Source organism: Ovis canadensis, chromosome 6, assembly GCF_042477335.2.
Source record: "Ovis canadensis isolate MfBH-ARS-UI-01 breed Bighorn chromosome 6, ARS-UI_OviCan_v2, whole genome shotgun sequence".
NCBI classification, from domain to species: domain Eukaryota; kingdom Metazoa; phylum Chordata; class Mammalia; order Artiodactyla; family Bovidae; genus Ovis; species Ovis canadensis.
In genome coordinates this window covers 66,188,107-66,201,946 of record NC_091250.1, presented here as the reverse complement: position 1 = coordinate 66,201,946, position 13,840 = coordinate 66,188,107, and positions in this window count along the sequence as shown.

Below are 13,840 nucleotides of genomic sequence, written 5' to 3'. Positions count from 1 at the left end.
ATTGCAATATGTAAGTGCCCAGATGGAACATTAGCTGCTAAGCTCCATATGTAAAGCTCCATATCCATAAAGCTCTAAGTCAAGTGCATCATGTCACATTACATAATCCATATGCATAGTGATATGCTGCTTTCATTACAACAAAAAAGAACTCATAGTGTACCGTGTAATGATGGTTATTACAGTGACCTTATAAAGACGGCCACTCCTCTTCTTGAGAAGTTGAGTCTTTGTTCCCTCTTCTTGAATGCGGACAAACTTTGTGGCTGATTTTATCAGTAGGACACAGTGGGAGTAACATCATGCCAGTTCCAGTCCCTTGGAGTATTTTCATGGAAACTGTAAACTGCCACTTAAGAAGTCCCATTACCCTGTGACTACCATGCTAGAGAGTCCTCATGGCATATAGGCATGGCAGGCGACAGTCTCAGCCAGGCATATCCTTTGAGATACTAGAGTCAAGACAGCGTGGACCCTTTTGAACAGTTCATCTGACAACTGAATACCACTGAGTGGTTGACAACACAGTTGACACCATATGGAGCCAGTGAATCACCCACCTGAGCCTGGAACACATTCTTGACCTACACAATTTGAGTGAGATATTAATAAAAGTTTATTACTTTAAACCACTTTGTTTCAGGATGTTTGTTACCCAGCAGTAGATGGTTGGAGCATGAGTATTCTGTTCACAAATTTAACAGATGCTGAATGTCAGTACTAGATTTAATAATGATAATTGTTATCATACTGTGTTCATCTGTTTGCCAGACACCATTCTCAACACATTTAATAAGGTTATCATTTAATCTCTGAAGATGATTGCTTAATATAATATTCCTATAAAGTTATTACATTACAGAGATTATTTTCTAGTAGCACAGAAGAGGATACTGAGACTTAAGGAAGTTAAGTTTCCTAATAACCTTATGAAGTTATCAGATTATGGGGATTATTTTATCCATAGTAAGATGAGGACACTGAAACTTAAGAAGGTTAAGGAGGTTAAGTTATGAAGAGATATCATAGCTATCAAGTAATTAAGGCTGGGGGATCCAATTAAGTTCATTCATATTTGAAAACCTTTGCTCTGATGTACTATAAATAATACTTTACATTACAACGGAGAGCTGATCTAATTAGTTTATGCAGGCCATAAGCAGAGGCTCCAAACATCTTTCTTGTTTGTATACTCCATTTATTTAATCTTATGTGTTTCTCTCTTGTAAAAATCTGTCATCAGTGTAGCTGATTTTAACTGACAATTTGCTCAGAGTTTCCTGTACTGAAACTTAGAACAGGGCTGTATTTAAATGTACCTATCTCCTTTATGTCAGATCAAAGCAAGCATGCCATTTGTTCCTAGCTTTCAAGGGCCCTTCATTTAATTCAGAATGTTTTAAAGGAAATACTCAGTCCAAGGGGTTTTATTTCCAGAGATGACACACAATCAATATTTATGGAAAAAATCCCATGATTTCATTTCTGCTTCACTGTAATGTTTTTGTTACCTTTGTGATCCATGCCACAAAAGATTATAGGGCAATAAGTCGCAGTATGGTAGGAATTATCATTATCTTGATATTTGCAAAAAGAGGCTCTCTTTAAGAAGGTTATTGAAAATCTAACTTTGTCAGCAGAGCACTATTTTGTAACAATAATAAGAGTGCTTGGTAATATTAATTGAGAACTTACAGTATACCAGGGGCAATTCTAGGCTCTTCACATATATTAAATTATTTAATAAATAGTCCAATGAATTAATATTCACAAATCTCTCAAATTTGTATGTACGTTTCTGCTTTTTGTAGCTTACTTTAATTCTCCATCTTCTAGTATGGCTTTGACCTTCATTACATGCCTAAAGTATAGACAAATAATGTGACAAGAACTTTACTACAAATTAAGAGTATCTTCGTAAATGGATTGAATTACTGCGCTAATCATTATTCATTAATCACCAAAGTGCATTCCTGACTACATTCAAGTATAGGAAGGGCTGTTAGTTCAGTTCAGTTCAGTTCAATTTCTCAGTTCAGTCGTGTCCGACTCTTTGTGACCCCATGGACTACAGCATGCCAGGCTTCCCTGTCCATCACCAACTCCTGAAGCTTGTTTAAACTCATGTCCATCAAGTCAGTGATGCCATCCAACCATCTCATCCAATCCCATGAACAGTATGAAAAGGAAGGGCTGTACTTCCTAGAAGTATCTAGGAGTCAAGAAATCTAGAAGTCAAGGTGAGCACAGGAATTGCTTTGGTCAATGACATATAAGCAGAAATGATATGTGTCTTCCTGGTGGATGCATTTAGGAGCCAGCACACACTGTGTCATCTTTTCTTCTTTAACATTATATTAGGGTTCTCCAGAGAAACAGAATATATATAACTGACATCTGTTCTCTCTTGCATGCACATACGTGTGAGAGAGAACCAGGAGAGTCCATGGCATAGATTCTAGTCTAAAAAGTTCTAGCACACTCTACTCAAGAAGAGCTGATGTTTCAGTCTGAGTCCCAAGGCTAGAGAAAAAAAATTAAAATGTCCCAGCTCAAGCAGTCAGGAGAAGTTTCCCCATACTCAGTCTTTTTGTTCTATTCAGTCCATCAACTGATTGGATGAAAATCATCCACATTAAGGAGGCCAATCTGTTTTACTCAGTCGACTGATTAAAATATTAAGCCCAACCAAAAACATCCTCATAGACAAACTCAGAATAATGGTTATGGGAACAAGAAACAAACATGTTCTTTTGTGTCACTAGGAGTAATAGCAGTGCCAGTTGAATTTTCATTCATTGATTCCTAATGTCTCGATTTCTGTGAATGCTGGCTATCATGGAAACAGCACCATATACTGAATATTGATTCAGAGCAAATACTGTCTTCCAATGAACCTTTCCCCAGCCCTTCAAGACACAGCCACCTAACTGGCACTGTAACTGAGTCTTCAAAATGCTATTTCACACTTTTATTAAGTCAGCTGCTTCAGGATGGTGAAGCAAAGCATCTTGTACACTTAATACCAAAGGAGGACTGAAATTATGTGGGGGAATAACAAAGATCATCACATTGCCAGAAGACCAAATACCTGTATCTTGATATCGAAATTGTGAAAGTAAACAAAATACAATCAAGCCATGGATGGGATGGGGCTTTGCTTACATAGAGAAGAGATGGAGCAAAATTAGCTTCAGGAGTGTGCATTGGTCCATCCATTATGATTAGCAAGCTCCATCTCATCCCCTCATCCTGCTTCTGCAAGCAGCTGAAGAAGGGTCATTTGTCTGGGGGCATATCTCTCATGCCATATTAGAAGGACTTTGAGCCCTCCTCCATGGAATCTGGAAAACTAAAAGATGGGGCTTTTCCTGAGGGCCATTGATGTACATGCCAAAGCGGAACAAAGCTACTCTTACTGAGATAGAAACAGAGAAAAATATTCCCACACAAGTTGATAAGTCTGGTACAGGCTGTGTGGGCTCCTTATCGCTTGGTAAGGAAATGTCCTAGGCCCAAGGCCCATTCTCAGATGATGGAGTAGGGATGGAAAGACTGCACACATGAGGCTGCCTTTCCAAAAGGGAACACAATAAGAACAGAGAATTCTGTGACCATGAACCCATTGCTACATTTCTGTCATGAAGTAAATCCCTCGATCAGAAGCAATGCTGAGTGGAATACCACGATGATGGATAAAGTATTGTGTAAATTGATGGATGAGCATTTTGGTAGAAGCACTGCATTCAGGAAAGGTAAATCTCCAGCCAGACTAAGTATCTATTAAGGCAAGAACAAGAGACTGTCCCTTCCATGATGGAAGTAGTCCAATGTAATCAACCTGCCACCAGGTAGTTTGTTGATTGCTTTCAGGAATGGTGTTGGGTCTTGCTGATGGAAGATTGAGCATTCAGCCATAACTAAAGCCAAGCTGGCCCTGGTGAGTGGAAATCCACGTTGCTGAGCCCATGCACAAGCTTCATCCTTCTTACCACAGACACTTCGTTCTTGAGTCCATTGAGCAATAACAGGAGTGACTGAAGAAATACACCAACTGACGTTACAGAATGGGTAATATTAACAACTTGATTATTAAAATTCTCCTCTGTTGAGAATTCAGGCTCTGTTGAGTTCAGGCTTCCCTGGTGGCTTAAATGGTAAAGAATCTACCTGCAATGCAGGAGACCGAGGTTCAATCTCTGCATGGGGAAGATCTCCTGGAGAAGGGAATGGCAACCCACTCTAGTCTTGCCTGGAGAATTCCATAGAAAGAGGAGCTTGTCATGCTGTAGCCCATGGGGTCACAAACAGTCAGACATGACTAAGCAACTAACATTTCATTTCATTTCATTTCTGCTGAGGTCACCCTTTGGTGAAAATTCACACAGGACACTCAGGCTTCCTGGATGGCTCATCAGTAAAGAATCCACCTGCAAAGCGGGAGATGTGGGTTTAATCCCAGGGTCAGGAAGATCTCCTGGAGAAGGAACTGGCAATACACTCCAGTATTCTTGCCTGGGAAATCTCATGAACAGAGGAGTCTGTGGGTTGCAGTCCATGGGGTTGCAAAAGTGTCAGCCAAGACTTAGTGACTAAACAACAGGGACACACATAATTCCATATTTTTTTGCCTTTTCAGAGAGGCCTATCTCTTTCCCAAATTTTCTTATCACCAATTTTCAAGTCATTTTCCTTCCAGGCCTGTATCCATCCAGCCAACCGATTGGCCATAGCCCATTAATCATTATAACTAAGCCTCTGGCAATTTCTCCTTCTATGCCAAGTGAATGACAGCTGTACTGCTTGAAGTTCTGATCACTAGTAAGGTTTCTTGTCACTATTGACATTCAGCGATGTACCATAAGAGGAATGTAAGGTAGTGCCTGCATATTGTGCAGAATCATTTGTAAACCAAACACTGTTTTCTTGCTCTGTCAACTGCTTGCAGGAAACTCCCTATGAGGTCAGAGATGCAGATGGATGGAGAAGGCAGTGTAGGAGGATTGGGGACCGTGAACATTTGGAGCACTTCTTAATGTAACTTACATGTGCCTTCTGGGCCTGCTTGGGTTTAATCATATGCATAAACCACATCCATTTGGTAATGGAGTACTGCTGTGCACATCCAACTTCATGAGACTCAGCTCATGATGGGCAGCTCAGGTCACATTAGCATATCATTTCTTCCCAGTAATGCCTTTACTTTAACAGTAGATACCATGAAAAGCTGGGAATTCAACTTTAATTGTAATTTAACCAAACTACAGGATATTTTTTGGTTCAATTTCCAGCGATCTCAGCACTGTAACTATAGGAGATAAGGATCTGCTTGAGGTCACATATAGAAACTTTCAGGTCATGAATATGATACTTGAGTTGGGAATTGAAATCTTTGAGCTCATCCTTATTTCCCCCACTTTATCCAACTAAAATAAGAGTGTTAGGGAAATTAAAATGGAGGAAGTCTTGTTCAGGATTCAGAAGCAGGAGAGCAGGCCTCAGATCTTACTTCTGACCTGCCTGGATACTGCCTGGATTCCATGCCTACCCTCAAGCACAACTAGTCAGGCAGCACTTCAGATAAGAAGGAGAGTGCATCTTTGAATTCTTGACCCCCTGGAAGCCTGGCCAACAGGGCTAGGGTTGAATGAAATCCTATGACTCTCAAGATAAAACAAGCAGCATCATAAATAATGTTAAAGTAAAATCAGACCTGCACTTTTGCATGCAAACTAATAATGATATCAGTCTGTGGCCTGGGATTATAAGAAAGAACCCCTGAAAGTGCAACTTGAAGTCTCACCCATGGAGCAGACACACTTCCCGGGATCTTTTCCCAACTGGGACTCCAGGTTGCTGTCACTGGGCACTTTCAGCACACTGTTTAAGTCTGGGTGTTGGTCAGCCCAATTTGGTGATGTATGTGCTGTTACTCTTCTCTATCATTTCTATTTCTCTTTTCTTTTAAAAATTATATATTGAAATTAAGTTAAATAATCCTCTATTAAATATTGACATTATTTGTTTGTGTGTAATGAGTGGTTTCTTTTCTTAACAAATCCTTCAAACCTGAAACAAAAGTAAAACTTCCAGCAAAACAAGGAGTAACTAGTCAATCTCATAATATAGCTTAGTTAAAGTATCTAATAGAAAATCACCAAGATCTTTGCTTCTCCTTCGTGGCTGACTAGGAGTATCCAGTGGTAATATTCGGCAAACGTCTAGAGCCAGATCACTCCATGGACTATCAGTACTTTCTCTTTACATCTAATCAGGTTAGAGAGCCAATTCCAGAGACCTCAGAAGCAATTTAAAAAACTCACCCTTAAATTTCTGTTCCTCTAGTAGTTCTCTTGGTACCTAAATCTGTATTACAGTAGGCTCCAGAAACTATGAGATATAGGATACATGCATATACATGTGTACATACATCTTACATATTAATGAAAGAGAGAGAAAGAAAGAAAGATTATAAAGAACTGCCTCAAGTAATTTTGGAAGCCACAAAGACCCAAGATCTGTGATGGACAGGTTTAGGACTCAAGAAAAGCCACCATTCCAGCCTGAGCCCAAAGACGGGGAAAAAAAATCAGTGTTCCAACTCAAGTGGTAAGACAGGAGAACCTGTTACTCAGTCTTTTTGTTCTATGCAGATATTCCAGTCTTCAACTGTTTAGATGAAGGCCACCCACATTAAGAGGGGCAATCTTCTTCACTCAGTCTATTGATTCAAATGTTAACCTCATCTAAAAACATCCTGATGAGCCCACCAGTAGGTTTGATTAAATATCTGGAAACAGTATGGCCTGATTAAATTGACACATACAATTAGCCATTCAATTCAGTTCAGTTCAGTTCAGTCGCACAGTCGTGTCCCACTGTTTGAGACCCCATGAATCGCAGCATGCCAGGCCTCCCTGTTCATCACCAACACCCGGAGTTCACTCAGAGTTGCGTCCATCTAGTCAGTGATGCCATCCAGCCATCTCATCCTCTGTTGTCCCCTTCTCCTCCTGCCCCCAATCCCTCCCAGCATCAGAGTCTTCTCCAATGAGTCAACCCTTCACATGAGGTGGCCAAAGTACTGGAGTTTCAGCTTTAGCATCATTCCTTCCAAAGAAACCCCAGGGTTGATCTCCTTCAGAATGGACTGGTTGGATCTCCTTACAGTCCAAGGGACTCTCAAGAGTCTTATCCAACACCACAGTTCAAAAGTATCAATTCTTCGGCACTCAGCCTTCTTCACAGTTCAACGCTCACATCCATACATGACCACTGGAAAAACCATAGCATTGACTAGATGGACCTTAGTTGGCAAAGTAATGTCTTTGCTTTTGAATATGCTATCTAGGTTGGTCATAACTTTTCTTCCAAGGAGTAAGTGTCTCTTAATTTCATGGCTGCAATCACCATCTGCAGTGATTTTGGAGCCCCCAGAAATAAAGTCTGACAGTGTTTCCACTGTTTCCCCATTTTTTTCCCATGAAGTGATGGGACCAGATGCCATGATCTTAGTTTTCTGAATGTTGAGCTTTAAGCCAACTTTTTCACTCTCCTCTTTTACCTTCATCAAGAGGTTTTTTAGTTCCTCTTCACTTTCTGCCATAAGGGTGGAATCATCTGCATATCTGAGGTTATTGATATTTCTCCTGGCAATCTTGATTTCAGCTTGTGTTTCTTCCAGTCCAGAGTTTCTCATGATGTACTCTGCATAGAAGTTAAATAAGCAGGGTGACAATATACAGCCTTGACGTACTCCTCTTCCTATTTGGAACCAGTCTGTTGTTCCATATCCAGTTCTAACTGTTGCTTCCTGGCCTGCATACAGATTTCTCAAGGGGCAGGTCAGGTGGTCTGGTATTCCCATCTCTTTCAGAATTTTCCACAGTTTATTGTGATCTACACAGTCAAAGGCTTTGGCATAGTCAATAAAGCAGAAATAGATATTTTTCTGGAACTCTCTTGCTTTTTCCATGATCCAGCGGATGTTGGCAATTTGATCTCTGGTTCCTCTGCCTTTTCTAAAACCAGCTTGAACATCAGGAAGTTCACGGTTCACGTATTGCTGAAGCCTGGCTTGGAGAATTTTGAACATTACTTTACTAGTGTGTGAGATGAGTGCAATTGTGCCGTAGTTTGAGCATTCTTTGGCATTGCCTTTCTTTGGGATTGGAATGAAAACTGACCTTTTCCAATCCTGTGGCCACTGCTGAGTTTTCCAATTTGCTGGAATGTTGAGTGCACACTGTCACAGCATCATCTTTCAGGATTTGAAATAGCTCAACTGGAATTCCATCACCTTCACCAGCTTTGTTCGTAGTGATGCTTTCTAAGGCCCACTTGACTTCACATTCCAGGATGTCTGGCTCTAGGTGAGTGATCACACCATCATGATTATCTGGGTCGTGAAGATCTTTTTTGCACAGTTCTTCTGTGTATTCTTGCCACCTCTTCTTAATATCTTCTGCTTCTGTTAGGTCCATATCATTTCTGTCCTTTATTGACCCCATCTTTGCATGAAATGTTGCCTTGGTATCTCTAATTTTCTTGAAGAGATCTCTAGTCTTTCCCATTCTGTTCTGTTCCTCTATTTCTTTGCATTGATCACTGAAGAAGGCTTTCTTATCTCTTCTTGCTATTTTTTGGAACTCTCCATTCAGATGCTTATAATTTTCCTTTCTCCTTTGCTTTTCACTTCTCTTCTTTTCACAGCTATTTGTAAAGCCTCCCCAGACAGCCATTTTGCTTTTTTGCATTTCTTTTCCATGGGGATGGTCTTGATCCCTGTCTCCTGTACAATGTCACGAACCTCATTCCATAGTTCATCAGGCACTCCATCTATCAGATCTGGGCCCTTAAATCTATTTCTCACTTCCACTGTATAATCATAAGGGATTTGATTGAGGTCATACCTGAATGTTCTAGCAGTTTTCCCTGTTTTCTTCAATTTCAGTCTGAATTGGCAATAAGGAGTTCATGATCTGAGCCACAGTCAGCTCCTGGTCTTGTTTTTGTTGACAGTATAGGGCTTCTCCATCTTTTGCTGTGGAGAATATAATCAATCTGATTTCAGTGTTGACCATCTGGTGATGTCCATGTGTAGAGTCTTCTCCTGTGTTGTTGGAAGAGGGTGTTTGCTGTGACCAGTGCATTTTCTTGGCAAAACTCTATTAGTCTTTGCCCTGCTTCATTCCACATTCCAAGGCCAAATTTACCTGTTACTCCAGGTGTTTCTTGACTTCCTACTTTTGCATTCCAGTCCCCTATAATGAAAAGGACATCTTTTGGGGTGTTAGTTCTAAAAGGTCTGGTAGGTCTTCATAGAACCATTCAACTTCAGCTTCTTCAGCATTACTGGTTGGGGCATAGACTTGGATTACTGTGATATTGAATGGTTTGCCTTGGAAACGAACATAGATCATTCTGTTGTTTTTGAGATTGCATCCAAGTACTGCATTTCGGACTCTTCTGTTCACCATGATGGCTACTCCATTTCTTCTAAGGGATTCTTGCCCGCAGTAGTACATATAATGGTCATCTGAGTTAAATTCACCCATTCCAGTCCATTTTAGTTCGCTGATTCTTAGAATGTCGATGTTCACTCTTGCCATCTCCTGTTTGACCACTTCCAATTTGCCTTGATTCATGGACCTGACATTCCAGGTTCCTATGCAATATTGCTCTTTACAGCATTGGACCTTGCTTCTATCACCAGTCATATCCACACCTGGGTATTGGTTTTGCTTTGGCTCCATCCCTTCATTCTTTCTGCAGCTATTTCTCCACTGACCTCCAGTAGCATATTGGGCATGTACCTACCTGGGGAGTACCTCTTTCAGTATCCTATCATTTTGCCTTTTCATACTATTCATGGCGTTTTCAAGGCAAGAATACTGAAGTGGCTTGCCATTCCCTTCTCCAGTGGACCACAGTCTGTCAGACCTCTCCACCATGACCCACCCGTCTTGGGTTGCCCCACGGGCATGGCTTAGTTTCATTGAATTAGACAAGGCTGTGGTCCTAGTGTGATGAGATTGACTAGATTTCTGTGAATATGGTTTCAGTGTGTCTGACCTCTGATGCCCTGTTGCAACACCTACCATCTTACTTGAAATTTCTCTTACCTTGGGCGTGGGGTATCTCTTCATGGCTGCTCTAGCAAAGCACAGCCGCTGCTCCTTACCTTGGATGAGGGGTATCTCCTCCCACCATCCTTCCTGACCTTCAACATGGGATGGCTCCTCTAGGCCCTCCTGTGCCCGCACATCCGTCACTCTTTGGACTGTGGGGTTGCCCCTCCCGGCCACTGCCCCTAGCCTTGGGCATGGGGTTGCTGTTCCCAGTCGCTGCCCTGGCCTCGGGCGTGGGGTTGCTCCTTCCTGCTGCCGCCCTTGGCCTCGGGCGCCTCCCCTGGCCTCGGATGTGGGGTCGCTCCTCTTGGCCATTCCTGTGCCATCGCAGCCTGGCACTCTAGGCTGCTGCCCCTGATCTCGGATGTGAGGTAGCTCTCATCTGCGCTTAGTGTGCCGGCCCGCATAAGATTAAAGCTGCCTGGAGTGTTCAGCCAACATGCAGACTATACAAACATCCCCTAGTCATCCTTGGTAAGGTCTACTGTAATAAATGTTCAAGCTAATAACTGGTTATGGGAGTGAGGGATTTTAGTAGTACCTGATTAATTGTAGCCTTATTAAATTAGTTAATACAGTTGCCCAGGATAGTCACTCAAGCCTTGAGTAATCTTTGCAAGAGTGAGACAGAAACTCTTGCTATTTTGTGTTCCTGAGATTTCGGGAATATTTGTTTCAGTGGCAAAATATAGCCCATTTTGATGGATATAGTCTCAATCTGTAAAATGTGGGGTTTTAATTAGATATCTTTAAAGTCACTTACAGAACTTACATTCTATGATTTTAGGTTTCCTGATTTCAAATAGGAAAACTCATTCATATGAAAGCAAAACAACTATACCAAGGTAGTCAGTGCATTAAATGAAATTCTGAGGCCAGAATTGTGGTTTTCAAATTATCTACCCAGTAATCTGTTTCCATTACATTGCCTCATGCTCTCCTAAACTCAGCAATTGTTTAAAGGAAGCATTAAAATATATCTTATTTTGGAATGATTTTTATCTAGGAATTAACAGATTATTATGGCACCTTTTGGAATGTACCATTTGAAAATGCCAGAGTAGCTTATCAGTAGTCAGTTTCACGCAAAAATTTCAACCTAAACTCATGTTATTTATTAACTTTTACCTAGCCATTAGCAAGGGAGTATGGAAAGTGCAGAAGTATATGATGTGATCCAAGTAATTTCACTAATTTTTTCTTAACCAGCATGGAATATAATCACACGTAAATAACACATTTAATTTATTTAGTATGAAACTATTTATGCCTTGATTTCTTGTAGAGAACAACAGTCCTGTAGGGTAGGACTAACTATGATGTAATGTGAAATTATGAAAGCTAGCAAATCAGAGTCTAGCATCTAATGAGTGCAACTACCTTCAAATCCGTCACATTGAGAAACTGTGTGACTACACCCCAAGATACAGCAAGCACCCCAAACATTCTTGGATTTCCTCTTCAGGGTACTTGAGGCATTTTTGTGACCATTTTGTCCATTGAATGTGCTAGTGATTACTAAAAATGGTCATTCAAAGCCTTTGCATGTGAACTACATACATGATAGATCTGGACAATATTATATTTATTCAAACAGCAAGTTGAATTTCTTATTTTGTCTTTTGTGGTGTGTAAAAGTAGCCTTGAAAGCAATTATAAAAAAGGAGTACCTTAGAAACATCAAAATCAAAGTTAGATTTCACTGATACATGTAGTTTTTAAATAGACTATACTGAGGCCAATCATCCAATGATTGATTTGTTTGTGAATGCGTATGAGTATACACATTACATATGTTGTGTGCAAGTATGTGTATATTTCTGAGAGTGAGAGAGTCATTATTTTATGCTTCATAAAATGTGTTATTTCTATTTTTAAAGAATTCTGATGTAACTTGAGGAGATACACACACACACACACACACACACACACGTATATATGTGAAGCAACATATAAGGGAACCTGAGCCATTGTACTGCAGGCACTGAACCAATGTGATGTGACATGTTAAACAAGGAGATTTCTTTCTCTGGAGATTTTAAAGAAAATGATAGATGGGTGTCTATGCAATTTGGGGGGCTGTGGTATCGCCTGGAAGTAAAAAAAAAGATCAATATTAATAAAGATATTTCTACATCTCTAAAACTCTCTGAAAGGGGCAAAATGAAAGATATTATTAAGGATTTGCCTTTGAGGACAAGTGAAAGGAAGAACAGAGCCACTCTGTCTGATCATTAGCTGTATTTCTTCAAGAGTCAGTACCCTGCAGAGGGAATAAATGGGCTACCTCTTAAGAAAGCGATTGTGAGGATTTAAGTGAGATCATGCATATTATTGGAGAAGGAAATGGCAACCCACTCCAGTGTTCTTGCCTGGAGAATCCCAGGGACGGGGGAGCCTGGTGGGCTGCCATCTATGGGGTTGCACAGAATCGGACACGACTGAAGCGACTTAGCAGCAGCAGCATGCATATTAAGTGCCCAGCACAGAGATTAACATATGAGTCATGCTTCACAAATATTAGTTTGCTTTCTGTTGGTCATTTCACAACTTTTGCTGATTACTTGCTTATCTGTGGATATAAGAAGAAAATGAAATTTAGCACTGATGTGCAGTGTAATGAGAAAATAAATGGAGAAGAGATACGATCTAATCAAAATGAGACAGTGATAATCCCTTGTCTTTGAAAAATAATATAGTATAGTCATATTTATATCAAGCTCTTAATTTTTCATATCTATAATTTTTCTTTTATTCCTTGAATAGCCCCACAGCTTTGGTCAGACTGGTTATTAACATCATGAGCTTGAAGAGAAAATTAGTGGCTGTGACTTTCTGAAAGCGTAACTGTTTCGTACCAGATTCAAAATAGAGGTCCCATGATTGGAAGACTGCATCTAAGATGGCACCCAATTACCCTTGCTTTTTGGTATTTATGTAATCTTCTCCTCTTGGGTGAGCTGAATCTAGTGACTCACTCCTAATAAACAGATTATGGTGAAAGTGAAAGCTTCATTTTCAACATTTGGTTAAAGAGAGACTGTATCTTACACCTGGACTGTCTCTTGTTCTCTTCTTTGCTGTCTCTAAGGAAACCTACTGCTAGTTGTGAGTAATGCTATAGAAAGACCCAAATGGACAGGAATATTACCTCTGGCCAACATTCATCAAGAACTTTAAGCCCACCAATAGTCACTTGGATGGGCTTGAAACTTCTGAGACCTGCCAACCACCATGTGAGAGAGCTTAGAGGATTCTCCCCAGTCATATTCTCAATTGAGACCAAGCAGACAACTTGATGGCACTGTTCTGTTAGATCCGAACCAGAGGGACTGGCTTGGAGTAGGAAATGGCAACCCACTCGAGTATTCTTGCCTGAAAAATTCGATGGACAGAGGAGCCTGGCCGGCTACAGTCCATGGCATCTCAGAAGGGTTGGACAGGACTGAGCGTGTGCTGGCTAAAGGAGCTATGTGGATTCTAAGTTAATGATCGGATTTCTCAGATATAAGTGGCAATGTTTTAATTGATAATAATATCAAGCAAATTCCAATCACAGAAGCAGAACTAATGAAAACATGTTTTACGTGGATACACTTAGGTTTCTCCAGCTGATCCTGTGATTATTTCATGATGCACTTGAAGATATGAAGGGAAATATACATAATAACAGAGACACTGCCTGAAATTGTGTTCTATTTTGTCAACTC